Source organism: Halichoerus grypus, chromosome 9 (assembly GCF_964656455.1).
Source record: "Halichoerus grypus chromosome 9, mHalGry1.hap1.1, whole genome shotgun sequence".
Classification (NCBI taxonomy): domain Eukaryota; kingdom Metazoa; phylum Chordata; class Mammalia; order Carnivora; family Phocidae; genus Halichoerus; species Halichoerus grypus.
The window spans coordinates 133,944,789-133,961,737 of NC_135720.1; the positions used below are offsets into that span (position 1 = coordinate 133,944,789).

The 16,949-nt window shown below is 43.6% G+C and overlaps 1 long non-coding RNA gene across 1 annotated transcript; it reads right to left on the bottom strand.

Annotated features, from left to right (window-relative positions):
* Window positions 1-11,275: 11,275 nt before the first annotated feature.
* LOC144379006 (uncharacterized) lies at window positions 11,276-14,192 on the bottom strand. The gene is made up of 2 exons (XR_013440978.1): window positions 12,751-14,192; window positions 11,276-12,585 (listed from the first exon to the last, which is right to left on the bottom strand). It is a non-coding gene; the product is annotated as an uncharacterized LOC144379006 (long non-coding RNA).
* Window positions 14,193-16,949: the final 2,757 nt, after the last annotated feature.

The window sequence follows — 16,949 nt, forward strand, 5'->3', positions numbered from 1 at the left end:
TTTATTAACATAAACAAAACAAAGCAAAACGCCCTGTGTCTGTAAGAGGGGGAAAAAATAAAGATTTATCTAGAGAGATTAAACTCTAGGCTGTAGAAAAATGAACTTAGAAACAGACCCAGAATCTCCCTGGGAAAACAAAAGACAATGACACTATGAATCAGCATTTTTCCTCAAGCAGCCTAGAATAGAAGAAGAAACACACACACACAGGATAACAAACACCATGAGGAATGAAGACAAAGATGCATACAAATTTAAAGGAGATATTTGTATTTAGGACACACATGATTTCCTTGATATGTTCATGTCTTTGCCATATGTAACTTTATTTGTTACTCGTAAAGTCACCAAAACTGTCAATCAGTATTCCCACAGCAACCAGAAGACCCCCCCAAAAAAAATTCTGTGCCAGAAATCCTCACCAAACAACATATAAGGCATGAAGAAACTGTACTTTCATATGCAGCCCCTTCCAACACCATCATCCTTCTATCAGCAACGGTATGTGACAGTCCCTTGAAAAGCCAGTTCACTGAGGGACGTCTTGTGGATTACATGTCACTGGGTTCCTGTATCACTGACTTGAGAACTTTCTAATAACATTAGCTCTTAAATTCATTTTCATGCTCTGGGGATTTATGTATACTGTATCATAGTGGTTACCTGAAGTAAAAAGTATTAAGACAGGAGGCAAAAAAAATTAAAAACTAAAGTGATGAATTTCCATGACAATGAGACATATCCTTTAGTGGCTTTACTTAAAAAGCCTTCTTATTAAAAAGGGATGGGGGCTAACACAATGTCTGTCTCTTGGGAGTCCATCCCTCACTCTAACTTGAGAAATACACGCTTGGTGCCAAGTCAATAAAGAATTCTTGAAACAGCTCTGAAGTCACAGACAGAATAAGTGGAGACAAGGTTCTAAGCTCAGCTCCAGAGGCAAGCTGGTACACGAATACCAAGCCAACAGCTCAAGGCTTCCCTTATCAATGACAGGCAAAACCCCTGACTTTGGCCTCCTCCATAGAACACCAACTAAAGGGGCACCTGAGTGGCTCGATCAGTTAAGTGTCTGCCTTCGGCTCAGGTCATGATCCTAGGGTTCTGGGATCGAGTCCTGCATCGGGCTCCCTGCTCAGTGGAGAGCCTGCTTCTCCCTCCGCCCCTCCCCCTGCTTGTGTGCTCGCTCGCTCTCTCTGTCTCTCAAAAATAAATAAAATCTTTTTTATTTTATTTTTAGATTTTATTCATTTATTTGAACGAGAGAGAGCATGAGCGAGAGAGCAGCAGAGGGAGAGGGAGAAGCAGACTCCCCACTGAGCAGGGAGCCCGATATGGGGCTCGATCCCAGGACCCCGGGATCATGACCCGAGCCGAAGGCAGCCGCCTAACCAACTGAGCCACGCAGGCAACCGAAAATAAATAAAATCTTAAAAAAAAAAAAAAAAAAAGAACACCAACTAAATTCAGAAATAGCGAAGTCCTGCTTAACACCGAAGGCTGAATAATTTTTCATAAGTTGTAACATCCTCTTGGCTGGAATCTGGCCAGCCAGACTTAACATAACACAGCAACCCAAAAATATAAGGGTAATGGGGAAAAGAGAATTCCTTATATGTCTGCTTTCCACAAAATATTCCTGGTGACATTCAACCTGCTTCCCTCCTGCCCAGTGACAAACAGGGCTACCTAAAAAGTAATGCCCTTCCAAAACTACCAATAAAACTACTTCATAAAATTTAATTTAGTATCTTGAGATTCCCACTAATGATATCGCCGACAACCACCAGAAGCTGGTTAGACAGCTTTCTCTTTTTCCTAGGTGTTTTACTGAAAGGAAGCATGGGAATAGATGTGCTTAGTGATAAGTGTGTGTGTGTGTGTGTGTGTGTGTGTGTGTGTGTGTGTGTGTGTGTGTGTTGAAACACACTACCTTCCCTATATGCAGAGGGGATTTCCTGCCTGGCATATTTTAGAGCACATGGAGACAATACTTATTCTTTAGGACAGAGCTTGTGAGTCGGGCAGTGCTATGGGATTGCAACGCATGAGGTCTGCTGAAGTCACAGGAAAGCAAGTTTAGGGCCTGGGGCTGTTCTATTCCAGATGGAAAAGAATGGAAAAGGAGATGAACTTTGTTAGCAATTACAAAGTTTTTTCAAACAAATTCCTCATCTGTTTCCTCATTTGGAGTTTTTACCCACTACAGGAGAGCGAGATAAAACAAACAAAAAGGGTACTATTCCGGATTCCTAAGGCAACATGGAAGAACCCAGCTGTTTTCTTTAAAAGCATTATTTGTGCAAAAAAATAGATAGATAAATAAATAAATAAATAAAATAAAAGCATTATTTGTGCTCCGACTGAATAACCTCTAGGAGAAAGAGGATGATCCTGATAAGCTTGACCCTCTACTCTATCAGCAACTTGACTTTGTCCAGCGTAGATAGCCCCGTACCGCTATGCCTCCTCCTGGAAACTAGATACATGAAGGACATTTATTTATTCACATTACCAAAGAGATTAGCTCCAACGTTCTCTTGAACATTTTACAGCTTTCTAGCAGCTCCTCATTCTTCACAGGTAATTAACCTCTTGATGGGCTTGGAGCAGCAACAGTGTTAGAAGCCACAACGCATTGATGATAAGTTATAAACCAGGGGAGAAGATAATTGGAAAATAGATTTCCAGGCTCATTGGAAAATAGATTTCCATTTATTGACATAAGTACACTCAACTTTTCAGGAACATGTGAATCACAACACTGCAGCATTGGCAGCGACCTTAGAAAATCCTTCTGCTTCAACTCCTTTTCCCAATAATGAGAAAATGGAGGTACAGATCGAGTGACTTGTCCGGACAGATTGAACGCAACACAAATTCAGTGAGAGCTGAGTCAAGTCAGACCTGGCCACACAGAGTGGCATCCTCTTTCCCAGCCGGTCGCCTTCGCAGATGGTGCAGTTCAAGCAACCCGTGCCTCCTGCCCTTGGGTCACCCGATTACATGTTAGGAAAGATCTAGGAAATAATGACTAAGCTCTGAAAACTGAGAATGAGACAAAAGAATAAGAGGAGATAAGAAAGGAGGCAAAAAGACTCAAACTGCAACCAGACTTTAGTATTTGCAAACACTACCTGCGCCTTTCATTACCCTTGAATGAGTGTTGACATAATGTCATGCACACTTCGTGCTTTCCGTAGAGATGAGGGGGATGTGATGTCCAGGCAGAAATTCCCTGGAGGGATCACAGGTCCCAAATCACTATGGGCTCCTTTCATCAGGGCCATCCTCAGGCAGAGTGGCAAAGCTCCCTGAGGGCAGGAACCTTAACTGTCTTGCTCATTATTAGATTCCCTAAACCTAGAGAGTACAAGGCACAAAGTGAGTACTCTGTAAAATTCACCAAAAGAATGAATATAATCTCCTATGAGACAAGAAGAAAGATGCATAGTTTGGAAGTGCCAATGCAGTGCTATCATGCATGGTAGGAAAAAATGAAAAAAAAAATGCCTATTTAAAATTTAAAAGAATGCTAAGGGGTGCCTGGGTGGCTCAGCTGGGGAAGCGTCCGACTCTTGATTTCGGCTCAGGTCCTGATCTCAGGGTCCTGGGATGGAGCCCTGTGCTGGGCTCCGCACTCAGTGGGGAGTCTGCTTGAGGATTCTCTCTCCCTCTCCCTCTTCCCATGCTCACTTTCTCTCTCTCTCTCTAAAATAAATAAATCTTTTTTTAAAATGTTAAAAGATGGGGAGGGGTTGTATTTATTAAAAAATGAGGTATGTTAAATATGTAAAGCACCTACTAAGCAGTTACCGCCAGTTACCTGTATTAAGTAGGTACCACAGTTAAGCCAATAGAGTTCCTGTGTTAGAAAGAGCCTCCAGCCTGAAGCACACTGCCAAGAAAGCATGGTAAAGGATGGTAGACAGTCACTGAGAAGATACCTTGAACACACAGATATAAACCAAGCAAATATGGTTGGTATGGCGGACAAATGGCAGCTCTAGGTGCTACATGTTCAGACGGAATACAAATGGTCACATTGTGTATTTTCTAATGAGCTCTATGTAGTTTATATAATTCTTGGCAACCACTGACATCAACATTGCTCTTTGCACTTTTCCATTCGAGCCTCTACTTTATCACAGTCACAAAGAAACTATATGACAAATAATTTGTATGATCACTTTGGGTTCTTGGACAACTTGCTAGCTCTCTAAGGATATGAAGTTAACAGTCGAGACCAGTGCAGCTGGGTATAATAGTATTAATAAATGTAATTATCAGATTTGCCTATTTTCAAGACTCAAGAAAGACAATACATCCCATTAATACACACATTCACCCAAGGGGAAACATACTATAGCTTCTTGGAAAACTTTTAATATGGTTTTGGCCATTGTGAATAAATGATCACCAAAGACAATTTTAAAAATAAAGGCTACAGAACAAGCACTGTGTTGGGCACTTTACACGTCCCTCATCTCATTCTTACAAAGAAATGAGGTGTTCTACATCTTTGTTTTAGAGATGAAGAAACTGAGGCTCAGGGCTAAGTATCTCAAAATGGCCGATCTGGGCTCAAAACGTCTGTCAGAATGATCCCAGACCCAACATACAGGCAGAGGTCTTTGCAGATAGGAAGAGTCCCATAGACACGCCTCTTGATTGACCTCACACTGGTGTGTCTGCACATTGAGTAGCAGGATGGCATGAAGGGAGAGCCTGGACCATGCAGTCCAAGCTCCTGGGTTCAAATCTCAGCTCTGCCACTCCCCAGCTGCATGCCCTAACCTCTCTGTGTGCCTCGGGGTCCTCATCTCTAAACATCATAATCATAATAGTACCCAAGGAACCAAGATCTACTTACTCACAGGGCTTTTGTGAAAATTAAATGAGCTGATAAACACACCACAGAGAACACAGTAAGCACTCAAAAATATTACGATGTGCCAATGTTTAGTAACTTTTGGAATGCTAACAAAAACACTGAATTCTGGAGTCAAGTCGCCTCAGCCATCTACATACTATGTGATCTTCACCAAGTCACTTAAACTTTCTGAGGTCTATTTGCATCTGTAAAAATGGGATGTCAGCTGCCATGCTTCATTCTTAGGATTGTCAATAGAATCAAACAACAGGGGCACCTGGGTGGCTCAGTCGGTTAAGCGTCCGACTCTTGGTTTCAGCTCAGGTCATGATCTCAGGGTCATAAGATCCAGCCCTGCATCGGGCTCCACACTCCATGCGGAGTCTGCTTGAGGATTCTGTCTCTCCCTCTGCCTCTCCCCCTTCTCGCGGGTTCTCTCTCTCTCTCTCAAATAAATAAATAAATCTTAAAAAAAAGAAATTGAATAATGGTCAAGTTATATGAGAGAGCTTTAGACACTTGGCAGATAGACACGTGTTCTATCTATACCACCATGTCCACAGGAATGATTACCATCAACTTTCAACCCCTCAAAACCAAAGAGATCATCTTTATCACATTCTCTCCTGCCTGCGAATTTAACATGAAACAGCAGTTCCAAAGTCTCGACACTGAGTTCCCTGTGATAACAGAAAAGGTCTGGTCAGCCAGGACTCAATCAGATGGAACTCTATTATCTGCCTCCTTCTGCACACCCACCGCGAGAAGGTAATTGATGTTCATCATGACCCCAGAGCACTCCAAGACTCCGGAGTACCTTCAGGAAAAGATTAAATTATATTCAGCCTAGTTTATTATAAAGTGTATTTAATTATACTCAAATTCTTTGAAAACTGGTGACCTAGGAAAAGCAGACAGTAAGTCACAGGTTCTCTCTGCTAACTGGAAGCCTGTCCTCACCGTCCTACCTCCAATCACCCTTTATCAGAGTTTACTGTAAAACACAGCCCACCCTGGGCTAGGAAAAACTGGGAATCCAGCATGCTAATTATAAAAGTCAGAAGAACCTTGCCCTGCATAATCCTCAAGGACCACTAAGGTGCAGAAATATTGATGTCAAAATCTTGAAACCATGAAAAACTTAAACTATGTAAGACTCCTACATGTTTCGAATATGGTATTCGTTCTTCTAATAATGAATTTAAACACTCAAACAAGGGGCGCCTAGGTGGCTCAGTCATTAAACGTCTGCCTTCGGCTCAGGTCATGATCTTTGGGTCCTGGGATCGAGCCCCACATTGGGCTCCCTGCTCGGCGGGAAGCCTGCTTCTCCCTCTCCGACTCCCCCTTCTTGTGTTCTTTCTCTCGCTGTCTCTCTCTCTCTGTCAAATAAATAAATAAATAAAATCTTTTAAAAATAAAAAAAATAAACACTCAAACAAGCAATAACGTAAAGATACCACTATGTGTGTATTATTATCAGCACCTGGAAGTGTAAAAACAGATCAGTAATGGTGAACATTACACTCTTTAGAGTGGGAAAAATAACATTTTGTGTGTTTAGTTAAATTTTGCCCCTTGTTTGAAAGAAATTAGGTGTAGGCTAGTGAGGAACTTAATACAAAAATAAAGTTATACTGTATTCGGGTTGTTAAACTATGGCTGTTTGCCTTTGTTAAAATTATTTCAATGCGGTTACATCACCTTTCCCAATTTAAAAACTGAGACGCAAACGTGAGTCTTCAGTGCCATATTTCAGTGTTAGGAGAAAAAGGACTGGTTGTATATTATTCCTCTCCAGTCAATATATGGCTCCCTTCTGGAGAATTCCTCACGAGAGGAGCCTCCCACCTCTGCCTGAACATGTCAGGTGATGCTGATTTCATTACCTCATCAATCAGCTTGTTCTATTTTCAGGCAGTCTTGAGGTGAGAATGTTCTTTCTCCAGTAGAAGAACTCTTAACTCTCCTTACCTTAAACTTCCCTTCTGTTCTTAGTTCAAATTTATTTGGGTCCTTGGGAACCACTTCAGGAAGTGATTTCACTTCCCATCCGGCCCTTTGCTAGCCTCGTTCATTTTACCAGATAAATAATGACCTGCTTCTACTCAAATTTTTCACTATTATTCTACAAGCCACAGTGGCCATTCTTCGTAACCATGGGCCAAACCAGCTGAAGGGCCGTTAGCACCAAGGGTCCACAAGACTACGATGGGCATGGCCCTAAGGACGTTAGGGGACTTGGTGAGCTTTCATGGGACCCAGCTATAGCATACACTGTTTCTATGAAAAAAATATTCTGGGTGGCTCAGTCGGTTAAGCGTCTGCCTTAGGCTCAGGTCATGATCCCAGGGTCCTGGGATCGAGTCCCACATCGGGCTCCTTGCTCAGCGAGGAGTCTGCTTTTCCCTCTCCCTCTGCCACTCCCCCTGATTGTGCTCTCTCTCTCTCTGACAAATAAAAAAATAAAGTCTCAAAAAAAAATATTCTGAGTTCCAAAGGTCAGGTTTATATTCTTTCCAAAAAAGATCCATTTATAGATCACTGCTTCTACTTTGGGGGAAAAAAATGTTACACACACACACACACGGCATAATTTATCACTCTGTCCTCTTACCCATGTTATGAGCCCCGTAAGTGTTTTGGTGCGTGCATAAAATCCACCAGTTCCTCCCCCCTCAGCTGAAAGAGCTGATGAGAAGCAGAAGTGGCAGATCCAACAAACCCATGCTCTTCAGGTTGCCCCCTCTCCTCTGCTTCCTGGGATAACGGAGCTAAAAAGAGCGGGCACGGGCATGGAGTCCTCTAAGGCACACGTCTACCCAAGTCCCCCGGCAATGCCGGCCAGGCACATAGGACAACCCATCTGGGATTGAGATTGCTCCTGAGGCTCCTGGTCTCCACCAAACAGGCCTCCCGTTCTGCCTTGTTGAAGTCAACACTGAAGTCCTATACACATGTCTTCTTATGGATTCATCTAGAACCATGACTGGCTGAAGCCGAGAAGGGACCCTATTTATTTTTATTTTTTTATCCAGTACCCATTTGGGCTGTTACTAAATAAAAAATATCATGCACACTGGCAGCCCTTACTTTATGTATTAACATCCTATTTCACCTGGCACAGTCCTCCCCGACTGTGTCAGCCTCGGGCACCCAGAATGCGGCCGTGACTGCCTTGGGCCAAGCTGGCAGGTGGGGAAAGCAAGGGATTCAAATTAAGGTACACACTTCAGGCTAGTAATTTTTATAAGCTTGGTTATCTGATCTCCCTCAAGTTTACAACAGATCAGACAGAGGCAAAGGAAAGGAGCTGTAAGACATGACAGCCAAGAAAAGTGAAAAGGACAGGGCTCCTGGGTGGCTCAGTCGTTAGGCGTCTGCCTTGGGCTCAGGTCATGATCCCAGGGTCCTGGGATCGAGCCCCGCATCGGGCGCCCTGCTTGGCGGGAAGCCTGCTTCTCTCTCTCCCACTCCCCCTGCTTGTGTTCCTGCTCTCGCTCTCTCTCTCTGTCAAATAAATAAATAAAATCTTAAAAAAAAAAAAAAGTGAGTAGGACAGAGGCCGTGACATCAAGAAGAATTACGAGCTTCTGGGACATCGTAACTGTCCTATATCAGTGTAATCATTTCACAGAAATGACAGTAAATCTCCAAGAAAAAGGATAAATTAATGTTCACTACCCTGCACTCTATTTAGGAAACTTTATACCACATTTTACAATAATTTTTTCCTGAAAATGTTGAGGTGTTATTTTTTCTTTCCTTCCTTCTAACAATGTCAGCACTTGATGCCTTTAAATATGCTGACTAAAATATACTATCTGAAAGCAGTTAATTCCAGCAGTATACAAAATTAAATATTTAAACCTTTACTAGGGAAACATGAGGGAACAAAAGTGACTAATCATGAAAGAACTCTGAAGAATTAGAGTGTTGCATTCTTTTGTGGAGAGGAACATTTGAATGAAAGGAAGAAATTTACTTTCTGACCTACTGGCCAGACGTCTGGTGGTCATACAGCCCCGGCGTTAGGTGGACCAAGAGAGTTTTTGAAATCTCTGTCACAGGAACAGTGGAAAAGGGTTTTCTCCCCTTCTCATTTTCAAGGGAAAGGTAGTGTTGATCCTGAAAGCTAAGAGAGGGGAAGACTAGGGGCATTTTTCACACAATACCTTCTCAACTCTTCTCTCTTAAACATCTTTGCTATACGGATATGATACTTCTGTCAGTAGGAGTTTTAAGGAAAATTCTGGCAAGGCTCACTGACTCCTAAGACGGTGCACCCACACCACCATATTAAAGTGGAGAGCCCCAGTGGGGGGGGAGGGAGACGGGAGAGGGGTGCACCCACCCACACATTTTATTTTAGCTGGATTTCACGGACCACATATTTGTGAGGTGATTTCGCTTTAGATCACAAATCAGGAAAATTCCTTGGTATATTATTAACATATTATCAAGTATGAAGGACAAAATAATTCCAAGTACAAGGATGTCACCAAACTGCTATAATCTCCCCGTAGACTTCCCTAAGACCTCTCCCGACCCCCCATTCCCTTTCGATCCCAGTTATTGCGATGCTATTTAGAATATGGCTGTTTAACATAAGCATTTATTCCACTCTTTCCTTGTTTCTTTGCACTTAAATTTTTAAAAAATTTTTTATGGTGTCTGAAGAGCTAAGCCTAATTTTTTTCATTTTTAAAAAATTATTTTTGTATGTTATTTTTCCCCTCTAGTTGTCCCCAACTCCCTAAATCTCTCATAAAAGAGGCTAAACTCTCACTAGGCTTAATCCTCAAATGTTTCCAATTTACTCACATAGAGGGGGGAAAAAAAAATCCACCTCAACATTTTCAGGAAGAAATTATTGTAAAATGCGGTATAAAGTTTCCTAAATAGAGTACCCATAGCGAGTAAATGACCAACCTGCCTTTCCAAAGGGACCAAACATTTCTGCCTTCTGACTTTCTAATACATTTCTAACAAAGCCAAACGGGGATGAAACAACAATAAAATCAGTCTGTTCACAACACCTAAGGACAAATAAATAATCAAGTCCTTATGGCAATCAACCAATCAAAAGCCACAGCTCTCCTGAGCTCCAGCTACTAGGAGGAGGAGACCCCCCAGGCCACGGGGAGCTTTGCCCAAGGGACAGAAGGTGGTCCCTTCCTGCCAGCCCTGGAGATACATCTCACCCTCAGTGCCTTCCTATGGCTAGAATACCAGGAGAGAGTGTTTGCCCACTCCAATCATCTCTTCCCCATGGCACAGCGAGAGATTAATGTCATAGAGGTAACAGGAGCAAAAAAAAATGGCAACCACTTCCATTCAGAATGATTAACTTTTCACCTGCATTGCAGACTCTGTTCATTATTTATTTGAACAGCACCTGGAAACTCCACATCTAAACGCATCACTCAGTCATTCGTGAGTTGCACTGAAGAAGGGCTTCACTGATCTCTCACTTGAGTAACCCGTGAAGGGCTCGAGAACAAGAATGTGTCTGAGCGGTCCACACAGGACCTGCCCCTCCCTACCTCCCCCACTCTGCCTCCCAAGACCTAGGAGGTGATGCTTCCTCCTTCTACAGCCACACTGAACACAATGCTGGGCTTTTCTTAAACAAATAAACCTTTGTCTAAAGAGGATTAAAACTTCTAGATAGGGCACACTGATAATCATTAAAGTCTGTGTGGCATATGTACGTACACTTTCCATTCTATATGGTAATGCCATTTCATTGAGGAAATTTTTTTTTAAAGATTATATTTATTTATTTGTCAGACCGTGAGAGAGAGAGAGCACAAGGTGGGGGGGGGGGCGGCAGGCAGAGGGAGAAGCAGGCTCCCCGCTGAGCAGGGAGCCTGCCCTGGGGCTTGATCCAGGGACCCTGGGATCATGACCTGATCCGAAGGCAGCCGCTTAACCCACTGAGCCACCCAGACCCCCTGAGGAAAGTTTTTTTTTATTCTTGAAGGATGAGAACAATGACATTGAAATCATACATTTTCAAAACCAAGCCATTTAAAAAATAATCCCAATAATAGAGAAAGATCCTAACTGAAGCTAAAAAGCTATGCCCAGAGAAGAAAAAACACTGAGCTAGGAGTCTCTGGAGAGCTGTTTTTCAGCCTCGGCCCTCATACAAACGAGCCGTGTGTTGCAGGGCTGGTCACTTAACCTCACTACACCTCAGATTTCTCATCTGTAGAATTAGAACATTCGGTTAGATTAAAGCCCTTTCATCAATTCTAAAATTCTGATTCTATGATTGTCCTTCCAATTCAATAAAATGAAATACAGTGTTCAATACTGCTTTCTTTTCCAACTAAGCTAATTTTTTTTAAAGGCAGAAAAGCTCAACTATGCCAAGAAAATATAACCAGAGAGGAATTTTTTTTTAATTTTATTTGTGCAACACAAGGTCTGTCCAGAAATTAATACCTGATCTTTACTTCCAGAAAAAAAAGTCCCCTTTTTTTGTTTTCTTCTGTGCAATGTTCAGTTCACCACTAGACAAGAAATAGTATTTGCCTGTGGAAGTTCGTCTGTATTTGCTGATCTGTTGTGTTCAAGCGGTTCAGCAGCTCCGTGGCAGAAAGCAACTTCTCTATTCTTCACTGTTACACTGCATTTAAAAGAGCAACAAAAACAGCTCCGAAATACACAAGCAAAAATCTTGCTGTCCTCTTGTTTGAAACAGCTGCAAACTACCGGCTAATCTCAGAATCTATGACCTCACCACCCAACGTTTTACAAATTGAGTAACTACTTCCCTGTCCGTTACTACTCAAATGACAAAAGTGAAAACAAAAGGGCGCAGCAGAGCCCTGCAGGTTAGGTTTGTGGGTGAGGATGCAAAAGGAGAATAAGCAGGTCTCACTGAATCCAGAGGCACATTCCAAGGGGGTTTCGGGGAGGGCTGACCCGTCTGTTTATTGATGGTTTTACCCCCCTTGGCTCCTCACCCTGAAGCCTGAGAACTGTTTGTGGGTCTTGATAAAGAGGCTTCTCAAGCACAGTGTGACTTCCAGGGAGAGAGCTGAGCCAGACCACACCATGCGAGCCAGCAGGACAGATACTAAAAGGTGATAAGGCGCAAAAGAAGCACTTGTTTTCATTAATGCAAAACCTCACCAACTTCCTTAGACTTCCCCAAGTGAGATGTCAGACTCACATGATTTTGAAGAAGAATCAAACGTTTTTGCCTCTTGGAAGAGAAACACATTCACAATTCAGTACTTGACCACATAGACTTTGTTCATCAGCATTAAAAAAAAAAAAAAAAAGTAAGTTTCCCCGGGGTAGGAAGCAACACAGTCCAGAGTTTAAAAAATAAAATTCTTCATCTGCTCAGGATGAAACACACTACTCAAAATAAACGGAATGACACCGAAAATGATCTGCTTGCTGAATGAAAAGAAACGCTATTCTAAGTCAAAAAAAAGAAAAAAAACGATTATGAAGCAACGGGAGCTTACTCTGTCTTCTTCAATTACAGTTTTAAGGAACCCATGTGGCAGGCAGTTCGTGCTTTTTAGCTTCCCTATATACCAATTCCGGGGTCTTCTCGGACTTTCCCGTGGCGGCCCCTTCCTGCCAGCCACGCTGGTGACTTGGGCAGGCTCTTCGGAGCGAGGTGCTCAGCCCTTTAAAAGAATGAGCTTCGGCAAGGATTTAGGAGCCTCCTTTCTCTGTATCTGGGGTACAGACGAGAAAACACTCCCTGTTTCTGCCTTATGTTTCTGCTGGGTGCACGTCTCCCTGTGTTCTGGACTCCCTCCCCCCCCCTCCCTCCTTCCCTCCCCAGGGCCATTCCTGGCTGATCAGAGGGGGCGGGAGGGGAGGGCCAAGTTTAACCTTACCAGGAGATCGGGTTGTCTGGTGCCGAGCAAAAGTCCCCAGATAACGGCTGAATCGTGGCCATTTACAGAACAGCATAAGGCTACTCCTGTTCCTTTTACTGTTGCGGTTGCCATGGCCGACCCAAACAATATACCCCAGCTCCGCCATCCTCCGGCTTCCTAACCACCTCCCACAGACCTCCAGTGCCGGCAGGAGGAGGTGAGAACTGCTCACCGATGGGCCCGAGAGCCTGGAGAGGAGATCTAATGGGCAGGTCAGCCCCGAGGCTGTGAAGTGGGAAAAGCAGACATTCTGTTCTTAACTGCCAGGCTCTGCTCGCCCCGAGTTTTCACCCAATTTTCCAAAATGGGAAACAGCTCTGAAGAAGAAAAAGCAACTGTCTGAAACCCCAACTTGAGAAAACAACAATCACCTTTAAACTTGGGTTTTACTACAATCAGCAAAACAAAGGGGGGAGGGGGAAAAAAAAAAGGCAGGAAGATCCTGGGGAGAGTCATATCTGAATGCAGGCAAGACAGCGATGAATGTCGGAGGTCACAAGTAATAAACAACAATGTTGTGATTTTCTTGTTTAAAACAAATTCCTGGTTGAAGGAATTTAAAAAAAAAAAAACAAAACAAAAACCCAGACACAGAAACCACACAAAGAAGGAGGGAGAGGGAGAGAAAGAATTACCCTAAAAATAAACCACCGATGAATTTTTTATAACACATTTTGAAACTAAAGACAGACCAGCCCAGGGCATTTCTCAGGGGATGGAGCACCTGGACTCTGGACCCAGCTCTGCCACTGTCCCTCTCAGCTAGTCATCACTTAATCTGAAAAAGGGGGGGGATGGAGTGAACTGTCCTTAACTTCCCTTACAACTCTGAAATTCACCTTATAACCTCCATGAGCAGTACCGCAAGTAGGTCTGCACAAAATCACATGAATAAGAAAAAAGACGCAGGAGACCACCATCTTCATTCTAACAGCGGTATTGCCGGGCTGTGAGGTTAGGGATGCTGCTTCCCCGCTTCCCAAGGTGCTTAATTTGGGAGACTTGCCCCTAAAATAAAAAACTGCCACTATAGGATAGTCATGACATACATCACCACGAATGGACTTAATGTCGCGGAACCCCCACATTAAAAATGCTTAACAGGGCAAGTTTTATGCTGTGTATTTGTAGCACAGTAAAAAAAAAAAAATCTATATAAAAAAGGGGACATGATGATGGGACCCACATTGCAGGAATGTTCTGGAAGTGGGCACCGCATTAAAAATTTAAAAAAAAAATTTTTTTTTTTAAACATGGTGTTTAGCTTTCATTTCCTATCTATTTTAATTTGGTCTCTGGGGTCTGCTGAGCACAGTTTCCACTTGCACCCAGGCAGGAGAGAAATGGCTCATTTGCTGTTTCACAGAGGAGTTCCTTCCCTGTCTTTGTTGCCCTCTCCCCTTCCCCACAAACACTGTCGTTCTACAAATCACTCCTAAGAGCTCTGTGAGGCACTCCCTCGAAGAATCTGCACAGATCAAAATCTCAAGTGCTTGCTTGCCGAGGGACTGCTGTAATTTGAGGTGTTGCTTCCTTTTAAAGAATAAAAAGCAGATGCTCTAAGCTGATGAAAGTAAATGTCCTTTCAACATGTCTCTTTCTCTCGCACTTGAAACTCTTACCTGCGAGAAGTGCTTCTCACACTCAGTCAGGTCATTTCTGCACATTTTACTTTTTCTTTGAGGGCGCCGAGCAACGCGACTCTCCACCTGGGGGGGAATGTTTCCTGACAGGGAGCCTCCTGAGGGCACCCCACACAAGGGCCTGCAGGCTGACAGCGGCCCCAGTCCAGGCGTGCCACCAAGGACACGGTCTCCCTCCGTTGGAGCTAAAGGAATCCAATGCTTCTCGGCAATCCTGACATGAAGTCTCAAAGCCACATACACGGCTTAGTCATTTCTAGACTTCTGCACAAATACATACCTAAGAACTCACTCTCCAAGGACCCCAGTGTGAACTGAGTAGGGGGGGGCAGTACCAGAGAGACCAGTGAATTAAGAGATCTAATCTTAGCCCCACTACTACTTTGGAAACCTCACGACCTTGCCACCTTCTCTCTGTTAAAATGCACAGAGTGGACCCAAACCATCCTAAAAGCCCTCTAAGCTGGATCACTCTGTGAGTGCGTGAGATATGAATATGGGACAACTGCCCAAGGCAATTTACACAGCAAGCCAAAGACACGGGGGCAACTGGAGGGGTCAGGGGAAACCAGGGACCCGCAGAGAGTAATGAAATCAAGGGCCCTGGCTTCCAGATCCACCTAAAACCATGAGTAACCGCACCATGCTGCCCAGCCCCATAGGAGGTTCTGGGGAGACGCAGAAGGAAGTCTGGTCCTCAGTGAAGCAATGTCAGGGGCGGACTCTGAAATTCAATCATGGAACAGAATACAATCAAGTAAGTTAAACATCTAGTTCCATTCTTTGATTTAGCAAACAAGTAAGCTGCAGAGGCCCCTTCTGAGGTTTAGAGCTATTTAGCCAAGGACATGCTGGACACCTCCACCGGGAGGCCTTCCTTAGTTCTTCTGCCAGGCTCCCCAATGCAATGGAGTGGTGTCACTGTCCACCCACTTGTCCAAAGCAGAAACCCTGCCCTCTCACTCACCTTCAAGTCCTTAGGTCCTGCCTCATTAACATCCCTCCAATCTGCGGGCTCTTGCCCCGTCTGTCATTTCCACTGTCACTCCAAGCTCCCTGAGAACAAGGCACCTGAGTGTCCTGGTCCATGCGGGATCCTCAGCACACAGACTGGTGATTAGCAGGGAGCAGGTACTCCACGGTGGTTAAATAAACATTCCTCTGTCACCTGAGTTTCTATAACTGTTTCCTCTCTGGTCTCCCTGCCCACCACCTGGTACCTTTTCATGCCACATGCACAGCACTAGAAAAATGAGGTTTCTAAAACACACACCTGCCTTCTCACATCCCTGCCTCAGGACCTTCAGTGTGTTTGGGGTTTGCTTTACATTTTGGATAAAAGCCAGGTTCCCTGATCTAGCCTTGAACCTCTCCAGGGCTGTCAGGCCTGCCTCCCTGACCTGCTTGTTGCTTCTTCAATCTGCCCATACACCATTCTGCACTTTTTTTGGTCTCTCTTTGCACGTGCTTATCTAAACTACTCCTCATTCCCCAAAAGCTTAGTTTGAAGGACATGTATTCTGAAAGCCTCCTCTGACTCCCTTTCCACCCCCCCGTCAGTCTGATTTAGATGCCCCTTCTCTGTGGTTCTGTATTTTGTGCAGGTATCCATGAAATATTTGTTAAATTAATGAAGAATGGGGGGAGAGAAGGAAGAAAGGGGGAAGGAGGGCCAATGAGAGAGAAAGAGAGAAGTTCAAAAGAAAGAGAAGCCCCTGAAAGAATTAAGTGTTTCTTAAAAGGTTAAGAAAACCAGTTAGTGTCAGAACTGGGACAAGAATCCAGGCCTCCTCATTTTCTCTGATGGATCTTCTTCCAAATCCAGCCTATAAACGTTTTCTCAAGGATCTCTTCTCTTTCTCACTCTACTCCTGCTGGAAGACCTCCTACAGTTTTACTTACTACTCTCAAATCCCTGTCTCCTATCAGACTATATCCAATTATCTGCTATCTAGATGTCCCATCGGCAATTCAAATTTAAAGTGACAAGGAATAAAATAAAATAATTACGTTATCCCCTGCTCTCCAATGCAAAACAACAACAAAACAACAACAACAAAAACCACTTCTTCCTCCTGGATCACTTGCAGCCTTCCTACACCCATTCATAGAGAGTCGTCTGAGACAGAAATGTGGAAATCAGCATTCAGTTTTTTAAATTATCACTTCTATACCAGGATATGTCATGTATTTCACATGTTTCACCTCGTTTAACCCTCATGATAAATAGGATAACTGGAATTTGAAAGAGAATAGGGCAAAAAAGTAAAGAAATGTAATAGATTTACCACTCGTGCTTAGCTTCATTGACTCCTCAAGTACAAACACACCAAGACCACCAGTGTTCCCCCAGTCCTTTCACTGAACTGCCACCATCCTGAACTCTCCTACACTACTGCCACAGACCCCTAAAGGTATCTCTGCCTCCAGTGTCACCCCAATCAATTCTACCCTCCATTTTGCCAGAGGCATGAACCTTCTAAAAGATCAAGTCACTTCTGGTTCCAAACAAGA